Below are 12,025 nucleotides of genomic sequence, written 5' to 3'. Positions count from 1 at the left end.
TCCTTGATGTGTCCTCTGGATAAAAATAATAAGTTAAGAGGTTCTACTACTTTTTTTTGTTAAGGAAGATATGAAAATTTCACTAGCTTTCAACTTACATTCATTTTTTGAGTATATGTGTTGGGGGAGCCACCTCTTTTGTTGTAGGAGATAAACAAAATTGAAGGAGAGAAAAGAAAGAGGTTTATGGCTCAGAAGTTTTGGGTTTAAATCCTAATTATGTATTGATACATTTTAGTTTCATACATAATTATACAGTTTACATAGTATCCAAAAAGTTCCCCAGTCGAGTTAAGTAGTCACAGGACTGGGATGTTTGGTACTAGACATAGATATTCCAACTAATCAAGTGAGATAACCGTTCTAGTTGAAAAATAATCCTGGCACGTTTCGCCAGTATGCGCTTCCTCAGGTGTTTGACTGTACGGTCTATACAGAGTACATAAACATAATATAAGTATGAAGCAAAAGTACATATCAGTAGCACTATAAGGCAGAGTACTTCAAATAATTCTAAAACAATAAAACAATATAGAAATATACAATACATATATGTATTATACATAAAATACATAGAATCATAGTACTAATGATGGTAATGATATATGAGATACATAGTATGGGTAATATGACAGATTATTTATGCATTAAATTAATCTAGATTTAGGAGTGATATTTATATATGATAGAAACGAATATGTCAACAGATAATCGTGTAATATAAGTAGATGAAATAGTACCTGTTGGGGTAGGTGGTGAGGTGCTTTAGGTAAGGCTTAGAGAACTTACGTTTAGATGGTTAGTGGTAGGGCTCGCAAATAAAGCACTGCTAATAGCAAATAGGCACAGGGTACGGCAGTATATAGTCCTGATGATAAATAGAAATAATATTTACAAAGAGTGTACACATAGATTTAGTAAAGGTGTTGAGATTTGCAGTGGCCATAAAATAGCCTGCTGTTAACCTCTTCGATGTATTCAGAATAGGGCTGTATATGCACAGCGATAGTCTGAGTAATCTGGCAAAGAAATTGATGTTGGGTAAGTATAAAATATAGCATTGTAAGGTATATTTGAATAAATCAATGTTTAGTTAGAGCTTATACTATGGTTAATCTAAAAATTTTTACCCATTTGGAAAGTTTGCATCCAGTATAGTGGATCTATGCGTTCATATAGAGTGGGGGTACGCATCCACTTAACATGGGTATATGCATATTTAGGTAATATTAGATACATAAGCAATTAAGAATGGATATATATATAATTAGATGGTGCTGAGTAGATTGCAAAAATACAAGGTATTTAGTGGTGCTGAATTATTAACCAAAATAAAAGAATAATTAGGTAGGTAATTAGATAGCACTGGTTAAATAGCAATAATAAAAGGCATTTAGTGGTGCTGGAAAAATAACCATGATAGTAGTAATAATAATAAGGTACTTAGTGTAGCCAAAATGCACTTACCAGTATGGGATAAGGCTGAAAGAGGTGGATAGTAGGTGCCTGGGCGCTGACACAGCGTGAGGTTCTGCCGGAGAACTGAAGTGATGAGGGAGCCTGCCTTTTATGACATGGCTTCCTTGTTTGTAAAGGGTGCACAGAGGCTGGCGCTGAAAAGAACGCCCACCATCTTCGTGTGCAGCCAGTGATCCATCTGTATAGAGGAATGGATCATACGGAGGACATCCAAGGGGTGACAGCAGTGAAGCACTGCATAGTAGCCAGGGCGCTACTGGAAGTGGCGCTTGGTCCCCTGCAGGCCTCTTCCCTGTGTACTTGGAGGTATATGTTCTAATCTTAAAAAGCATAGAACTTGTGTTGTGGGTGTAGTATTTATGTTTATTCCCTAGATGATAGCAAATGGGTGTGATAATTTTTCCTATCGTGATAGAGTGGATATGTTTAAAAAATTTCGTTTTACCCACATAGAATGCACCAAAATCATAGGAAATTAGATAAATGACTCCACTTGTGGTACAGTCTATGTGGTTGCAAGGTCTGTGGTTAGTACCATTGGGTAATGTAATATTTAGAGCTTCGTTAATCCACTGACATTGATTACAGGGCCCACATCTAATAGTGCCGTAGGTTAGAGGTAGGTGTTCGTTAGTAGAGTTTGGGTCCATATGGCTTGATACTAGGTGATCTTTTGGGAAAAGAGATTTTCAACAAGTAATCATGGGTTTTTAACAATAAATTTATTAACTTTAGGATCAGATTGTAGAATATGCCAGTGTTGGGGCATAGTTTGGTAGACAAAGTGATGATTTTGATTATATCTAGTGATAAGTCGGGTTATGGATGTAGAACGTTTTTCTATGTCCTGTGTCTTGAAAAGGAGAACAGATCTTTGGTGTTTCAAAGCTCTTTGGTAGGACCTCTTGAGTAGGTGTTTTGAGTAACCTCGTTGTGCGAAGCATGGCTGTAGGTTTTTGGCTTCCTGAGCAAAGTCAGAGATTGTAGTGTAGTTTCTTTTCAGTCTAAGGTACTGACTAAATGGAAGGTACTGACTAAATGGTATACTTTGCATAAGATTTTTTTGGATGTGAGCTGTTGACGTGTAACACCATATTTCCGGCAGTGGGTTTCTGAAATATTGTGGTTGTTACTATATGAATGACGTCAATTCTAATGAATAAGTCTAAGAAGGGTAATTGTGTATTGCTATGATCCATGGTAATGTTAAGGTTAAATTGATTTGAATATATTTAAAAAAATCTGTGAGTAATGTAAGTGGTCCTGTCCAGAAAATCAAAATATCATCCATATAACATTTCCATATCAAAATGTGTTGGTGGAAAAGGCTGGTGTTGGGATTGGAAAATTAGTTTTTTTTCCCATTCACCTAAAAACAAATTTGCGTAGGACAGCACACATCGCGTGCCCATGGCTACGCCCTGTATTTGGAGGAAGATTTGGTCATTGAAGGTAAAAATATTTCTATTCAGAATATATGTCAGTAATGAGATAATGAATTTATTTTGATGCTGTGCGTTAGGGTTGGCTGTTTCAAGACAGTTTGAAATAATTTTTATACCCAATGCGTGTGGAACGCTACTATAAAGTGATTTCACATCTATGGTTGTAATTATAGTGTTTAGTGGCACTGTTACATTATGTGTTAGTTTAAGCACATCTATAGTGTCCTGGAGATACGATGGAAGTTGTGTGACTAAGAGACGGAGGTGGGTGTCCACGAGTTCACTTGCATTAGCTGCAAGCGTTCGATTCCTGAGACAATTGGTCGCCCTGTAGGGCACAGTAGGTTTTTATATGCACTTTTCGTAAAATGTAGAAGGTGGGTAGGACCAGAAATTTGTTTGTCAGGTAGTGTAAGGCCCGGATCTATGTTGGTATTGCCCAGACACCTATCCCCCAATCTATGCCGCAGTCTTCGCCTTTAGCAGCCCCCGCTGGAGATATCCCGGCAGCCGACCCAGCGCCCACTAAATGCAGAGTACAGAACCACGAATGCAGAGTAAGAAGACAGGAACCCAAAAAGTAGTCAAGGTCAAAAACACAGAAAGTCAGTCCATTCAGCGCAGTACAAGGGATGAGACAAAAACAGAGGCGAGGTGGTGTGGTGGGGTATGCCTGGGTACTTACACCCGGAGAGCGTCTCCTAACAGGTAGTTTCTCGTTTTAGTGTCAATGATGTTGTTTGAGTATGCTTGCCAGGTAACTTGGCTGTATTCTTGTTGGAATTCAAAATTTTATGATTGAGAATGAATGGTGGTATACCATTTTTAATTTTTTAAGATGTCATTACATATCTGGCGATAGTAGTCTAAATTCAAAATTACAATGTTCCCTCCTTTATCTAACGGTTTAATTACAATCTAGTTTGATTCAATACATAATGTGTAATATTACCAATACTATGTATATAATATATCATTACGATCAATAGTACTAGTATTCTATGTATTTTGTGAATGATACATATATGTATAACCTTCATTCTTTCTTGTCTCCTTCAATTTTTTTATACTTTTTTTTACTGGCTACCACCAATGTAAAAAGGCATTGGTCAACTGAAGTAGGAGCATATACAATGATCACTAATGTACAGCAGATATTTACAGAACTGTTGGCCGACTACACCAGTAAACCCAGTACCAATAAATAGGACATTTAAAAGGCACTATCGGTTATCAAAATAGGGTTCAAAATATAATAGATCACAGAGATTTTTTCGGAAAAGGGAGGAGTTGTGTGAGAAGCCCCATTTGCTATGGAGCCCCATTTTTTGCATTGCCTGTATGACACTGCAGTAATATTTATGATCATGACAGTAATTTTTATGTCAAGCATAATATATTATTATTATTAATATTATTATTATTATTATTAATAATAATAAGATTAATAATAAACAGGATTTATATTATGCAAACATATTACGCAGAGCCGTACATACAATATAACATGTAAAAAAATACCTAACAAAATAGTTTACCAAACCATGCAAAGGCAATTCACATATCACATGGCCATCTTCCTCTCTCCCTCTCTACCACAAGACCATTTATACTTCCACTAGGATATCTTCTTTTCCTAATAGCCCCTCTCCTTTTAGCTGTAGCATTAGAGTCATAGAGATATAACCAAAGGTCCATTACCCTCAATGTACGTGTAACATTTACAGATGTAGCAACATATATAGTAAAAGACAAGTGCTGCTTTTATTTTCTCTCCAATGTCTTTTGGATGACAGCCATGTTTAGCAGAAAATGAAGATACAGGCACATCTGAATGTAAGCTTGGCACTTTCACAAAGAATTATTGAAGTGAGAGGGTTTTTAAGTGCTAGGATGTTTTGTTACTGAAGTAAATGAAAAAATTCAATTCTTTTGAGACGGAGCCAGCATTCATTGCCACTTAAAGCCACTCAGTCTTGTCTTGTTAAAACACAGTTTATTAAACGACTTTTAGGAATTACTTGCTAGGGGCAAAACACCTAATGCACATTGACAGGAGCTATCCATTACATGAATATTTTGCACCTGAAAAATTTGGTGAAGGGTTGACATGGACAGTTCCTTTTCAACTGTAAGAGATAGTTGAACTTGAGTTTCTTGCAACATTTCATTCGAGACTCACTTACATAGAAGGTCCACATACTGCAAAACACCTGAAAGTCACCTTAAAGTGGCAATCCCAGAACAGTATTTGCAATGTCAATCCCAACATACTTAGCAGGCCACATTCTAGTCAACAAAGGGTTTCGTTCTCTGGTGTCTGGATATTGAGATGCTCAAATATTGTGCTTGCTTATTTTAACAGTTTGGGTCCATCATGTAAAGGTTAGTCCACACATGTAATGGAAACGTAGTAATGGAAAAGTAATGTAGCTTATAATCAAATAATAAAACTATGGGACAGAGCAAAAATGGCAATTGATAACATATGTGAGCATATAGCCTTTGCTATTATTTCCTGTGTATTTTTGAATATTGATTGAAGAACACAAGCAAGCTCAAGCAGGCAGATTTTAAGGCACCTGGTCACTAATGTATACTACTTAATATACAGTGGATAGAAAAAGTGAACACATTCCTGGTAAAATGCCAGGCTTTTGTGATGTAAAAGATTATTATTATTGTTACACAGTATTTATATAGCGCCATCATATTACGCAGCGCTGTACAGCGTCCATAGTCATGTCACTAGCTGTCCCTCAAAGGGGCTCACAATCTAATGTCCCCACTTTGGTCATATGTCTTTAATACAGGCTAAGGTAAATTTTGGGTGAAGACGATTAACCTAACTGCATGTTTTTGGGATGTGGGAGGAAACGAATACTGGGAGGAACCCCACGCAAACACAGGGAGAACCTGCAAACTCCATGCAGATAATGTCCTGGCTGAGATTCGATCTTGGGACCCAGCGCTGCAAAGGCCAGAGCGCTAACCTCTGAGCTACCGTGCTGCACTTAGACCTCATATTAGACCACAATAAGTAATTTCAAAACTGTGGCCCATAAGCTATAATTTGCATCACCAAAAGAACATGATCCCCACAGTGAAGGATGGTAGTGGCACTGGAGGGAATTATGAACAGTTTCATTTACCAGTCACCAAGGCCAAAAACCTTCAGTAAACTGCTAGAAAGCTAAAGATGAAAAGGAATTTCACCTTTTAAAAGGACAATGATCCTAAGCATACATCCAAATCAACAAAAGAATGGCTTCACCTAATCAAAACCAAAGTTTTTGGCTCAGATTTGGAACGCTTTTGGAAGGAAGAATGGGCAAATATTGGCAAGTCTGATAAAATTGTCATGCTGTTAGACTCATAAATCAAGAAAAAGTATTTTTTAGGGGTGCGCACACATACCATCAGTTTTTTGTACTTTTTCTTCCTGATTTGTTTTTCAATTGAATTGTACAGGTTATAGGTCACATAAAAAGTGGGAAAAGTTTTTAAATGATTTATTATGGTCTCATTTTTTTCAATAACAAAAACTTTGCATTTTTACAGGGGTGTGTACAGTTTTTAAATCCACTGTTTCTTATGCAGTATATTCCTGCAGCACCTAATAAATTAAAACACTCTAATTGAACAACAAAAAAAACAAATTGAAAATACCAATGAATGAGCATACCTGAAAGCTTTTTTTTAAGTATTTTTTGGTGGTTTTGACCCTGGAAGCCCTCCAATGCTTAGCAGAGCTGCACGTGTATGACCATCATGGCAACATTCTGACATGCAGTTCTTGATCTAGATTTACAAAATCAAGAAATTAAACCTGGACTGGTCGTAATTCTGATCTATTTTTCTGCCTCAGGTCTGTCAACTGATGGATACAATTGTTTTTTATCATATTAGTCTGTTATTATTAGCGTCATTCTTTGTTAAACATGAATATCTTTTAGTGTAAAAAGACGAAGTAGATCAAAATTGATATTTTAATAAGGCAGATCTCAACTCTTATATTGCTTAGCCTTACCTCCAAGGCTGAGCAGCATGTGCTGTTATTCCTGACGGTTAGCCACACCCAGATGCATAACAAACTGCAGCTATGCCACCAGTAGTGGCAAATGGCACCTTAGATTAATACGCTCACACACCCTGCCTTGGTGTTTGCAGTGGCAGTGCAGTTCTTCCTTAGGGGGAGGAAAAGTAACTGCATGACCAGAAGCAACATGTCACTTTGAGGAACAGTGCAGCAACAGATACAACGAAAAAGGCAATTCACATTTGTGCATGCAGTACTTGCTACTTTTACTTTTCTTTACTACAATGCTACTTTTTAATTTGATTGTGATATTACCTTTGTTATATAGCCATGTTTAGGTGTCCTTAAAGCGTTGAGCTCATACAGACTCTTTACATTATTTTTAATATACAAGGAGTAATCATTTTTAATTTTCATTATTATTAATAATAAACAGTATTTATAAAGCCCCAACATAATTTGCAGTGCTGTACATTAAATATGGGTTTCAAATTACAGACAGATACAATGGGACACAGGGGGAGGGGAGGACCATGTGCCGAAGAGCTTACAATCTAGGAGGTGGGGAAGTAGCACACACTAGTAGTGGGGATATGGAATGATGAGTAGTGAGAGTTTTAGAAAAGATGATGGGTAGGCGAGTCTGGAAAGATGGGTTTTGAATGCTCTTAAATTATTAGATAGTAGGAGGAAGCTGAATAGGACAAGGAAGACCATTCCGGAGAGTCGTGGCAGCTCTAGAAAAGTCTTGGAGTCGTGTGTGACCAGGTTATGATAGGGGAAGTCAGTAGTAGGTTGTTGGAGGAGCAAAGTGAATGGCTAGGGGAGTATTTTTCTATCAGGTCAAAAAAGGCAAGTGGAACAAGAACTCTAGAGGGATTTGAAGGCAAAGCACAGGAGCTTGGATTTGATTCCAAGGTGAAATGGAAGCCAAGGAAGAGAACTGCAAAAGAAACCATGTCAGTGGTCAGCGAGAAATTAGTAGTTAGTGGGAGTAAAAACATGTTCTGGCATTAGCGGCCAATGGAATTAAAAATGTTCCAGTGGTTGGCCAGTGGTGTTGGTTGGTGGACAATTAGTGTAAAAACTGCCCCTGCATTAGTGGAGTAGAGTAATAAATGCTCACGTTAGTGGTCAGAATAGAGCCCCTGTTGCCAAATGGGAAATATTTGGCTCATAATATGCAATAATAATTTTTTATATAACTAATAAGGTGGTTGGCTACAGGCTTTGTGAACATTTTTGGGCCTGCTGGAAACCCAATTAGATGAACCTTAGATAAGACTCCAATGGAAGTCTACGGTTCTGGTAAATAATAAGTATCCCAAGGGTGGAAGTAACATTGTCCGCCAAAAAACTAGTATTTGATCTGGAACTGGGTTTTTAGTGTGAATAAAGAGCAATATTACCTTGGCTGGTGGTTATTCGTGGTGGTAGCATACCTGACCACCACTATTCTATTAAGAAAGTATTTGCCAGGGTAAACAACTGGCTGGAGCCAGACACTGGATTTTCTTCTGCTAAATCCCTAAAGTTCACCATGAGGCGAAAAAGTCAAGATCCAGCCAAAGTTGGTAAATGGGAAGGCAAGCAGGTGTACCGAAAGGAGCAGAACACAGGGACACACACCAGGACTCATGAGGCATAGGGTCACTTAGAAGTGCAGTGTCTTGGGCTCCAGCATAACCACATGCTGCTTGATCAAGCAACCTACCGCTTTGCTTTAACTGCGCTAGCCAATCAGAAAGCTAGCTCATCAGTGTTCCAGCTGAAACCCGAATGTCACAGATCCCCACAGGTCCAGGTCATCTGTCCCTCCTTCTTGCAGTCCCCTGCTGCCAGCACCATCTCTGCCTCTGGATCCAATGCTCCGCGTGCTTCCTGTTCCAAATCAGGTGATACTCTGTCAGCTTTTCCCTTGCCTCAGCGAATCAGAGTATTCCGCAGACGCACTCCCTCTACTGGCAAACATCTGAAGAACACCCAAAGATTATCTCAGCAACAGCACTCCCTCTGCTGGTGTGAATGATGTCTGCGGCTCACCTGATTCACACCCATCACCTGGCATTCCCTTTTTAAGGAAGTGACCTGGCAACAGGAAGTTGCCTGAACAAGGAGTTCCTTTGGCTCTTCTTCCAGGTTCCTGTTTGTTACTACTGTTCAAGATTATCCGTGTACTGACCCCGGCTTGTTTCCTGACTACTCCTGTTCACTGCCTGCCCTGACCTCTTGCCTATTCGCTGACCATCATTTCGCCTACATTTTGGCTCATCTGACTACTCTCCTGGATTCCCCTTTTGCACTACGTTTGGTTCCTGCTTGTTAGCAGTCACCTGCCCTGGCGGGCACAGGGGCCACAACCTGGCAGTAGCTTGCCGCACAACATCCCCACCTCTGGTGGCTCTGGAAAAAAACAAGCTATTGCTTAGACCCTGCGCACGTCTCCACCTACAGGGTAGGTCACACAGTGGGTCCTCCACTTGGCCCCGTGGAGCCGTGACACCAAAGTACTGGAGCGTGCCATATGAGAGACCTTGCTCTGGAAAGGGAGATTCTGTGTGTTACAGCTAATATTATTCTGAACATCTTTGTTTAATTTCTGTTTGTTCTTACCTCTAATAATAAGGTTTTTGTCTTATTCACTTAAAAAAATTGCACAAAATAAAAAAAAAGGTAATAAGCAAATAACATATGTTTAGGAAACATAATTTTTGGAGCAAATTATAGAAATATATATTAAGAAATGTGTTTTTTTTACATCACTTTATTTATAGTTTACATAGAAAGGAAAAGATTTTCACAAAACAATATTCTCTAAAGGAAGCCTAGTTTTTCCCTCCATATTAATGTATTTATTAATTTAAAGTGTATGAAAACCCTAATAATTCACTTCTCTAATTCTAGACAGAAAGCAGCACTGATATTCAAAATTAAAACAAAATGCCAAATGTTTATGATACACAGTTCGCTTGTAAAACTAAATATTATCCTATCAGAGTGTAGATCTACTTGATTACCAGTTTAATTGCATGGAGAATAATTAGGTCATCTTTGGTTTACAGTTGTGAGGAATATCTATTCTAAGTTTTTCTCTGTTTTACATACAAGTAATAAAGGACTCACAGTGCTTGTAAACACTTCACAAGTTTATAAATGATGTAGAGCATGAGGCTAAGGTCCTGTAAAAGCACCATCATGAATGTAATCTCATAATATAAAAGAAATAAAAGTAAAACAAAGCCATTTCTCCTCAGTGAAATACTAGATCCATATTTCATACACTGTAGGAGAACAAAATCCCAGCATGAATTGATTGTATTGTGAAACACAAAGGTTGCACACAGCAGAAGAATGCTACCAGTACACCCTGAGAAGTAATATTCAATACTGGCAGCCAGCATGGAGCATTTAAACAGCTGAATGTTTCAATGACATTTACAGCTACAATAAACCATTTCCAAAGGACAAGATTAAAAACAAAATAATATATATAAGAATCAATATTGATGGGTATGACACAAATCTGAGATTTATGTCCAGCTCATCTAATTACTGCTGCTGCAATACAACGGGCCTAGCTTTTATTGAATGTATTGGAGTATGTGTAGCCCACAGCATTTGTCAGATAATCCTATGGATTTAAGAAAGATGAACTCCATTCCCCTCCAATTTCCTCTGCTGACAGCACAAAATAGCTCTGTTTGTGCCGCATGTCACTCTGGTTTGAAAAGGTCTCAGCACCAGCTTCCTAATACAATGCGGTTGGTCGATAGACAAACGCCACGTTATTGACTTTTTTTGTGGTTTTCACAATGGTGCTTTAGGAATGACCACTTTATAGGGAGAATTGTATATACTGCACTGACATTCAGTGGGCAATAGAAGAGATGATTGATTGATTGATTGATTGATTTATAGATAGAATAGGATTACATTACATATGGGTGCAATGACTCCCAGCCAAACTGCCCACTACAATAATCCAGAACCTACATAGTAAGGACAGAAAGCAGGAATCCCACAAAGCAAAGTATTTATATCACTAGGTCCTTCAATGCCCAAATGTGAATGGTGGAGTAATAAAACAATGAATAGGTAAAGCTTCACCTACCCTAATCTTATGTCATTACCACAGTCTAAGGTCAATTTTTGGGGAACAGCCAATAATTTCCCTACGTTTTTGTTTTTTAAGGAAGAACAAGGTCAATAATGTGTATTCTTCTGTCTGTAGCTGGAAGAGGAGGCTATGACCCTGTGACAATGAGAAATTATTGGAAAAGCACCTAGCCCACCAGGGGTGGAACACATTTGTATCATGTATTCCTTTTTACACAAAACACTTATAGGTGGGATTTTTTTTTAGTATATGTTATTACATTTCCTCCTTATGCAAAAAATTAAAGGACATTACCCTGGGTTTCCATTTTTGGTAGAATGCTGTTGGGATAGAGCCCATCGTGGGCACTTCAGTGACAATATGTGTATTATGCACCCCCTCGGTGCATTTGAATACTGAATTTGAGTTTAGGATGGAGTCTGCCCTCACACAATCGTTTGTTGTTTGGGAAATATTGGAAGGAATCCAAATAGTCATCATGGCCAAGGTCTGTTTCTATTTTACTTCTTTTTATTTATAGGTCCTGTTACGTTCTTTCTTCATTGCGTTAGGAAAGATAGATAAGCCACACAAGGGAACCTTGTACCTCAATTTGAAAGTCAAGAGGGGCTGATGTGAAAAGATAGAATATAAAAGCAAATGCTGAAAATATATAGCTTGGATAATAGTAATTGCCAAACAGCAGGATAGATTGTGGAATTCTATGCTATGCACTTGAAAATAGAACAAAATGGGTATTTATGTACAGACAGGGAATAAACCATGTTCTTGTAATAGTGTTAAACAACATGCGAATAAAGTATGAAGAAGTGGCCAATATTGTCTTTGTCGGATGAGTGACTTTAATAGAGAGTGCTTCTGCAGTTGCCAGGTCAGAGGGTGCTTTATTTCCCAAGTGGGCTCCAGTCCCAGGTGCAAGACAAAACAGTGATTATCTAACTAAAC

The sequence above is a fragment of the Pyxicephalus adspersus genome, chromosome 2 (genome assembly GCF_032062135.1).
Source record: "Pyxicephalus adspersus chromosome 2, UCB_Pads_2.0, whole genome shotgun sequence".
NCBI lineage: Eukaryota > Metazoa > Chordata > Amphibia > Anura > Pyxicephalidae > Pyxicephalus > Pyxicephalus adspersus.
Note: the sequence above shows the minus strand (reverse complement) of the source record.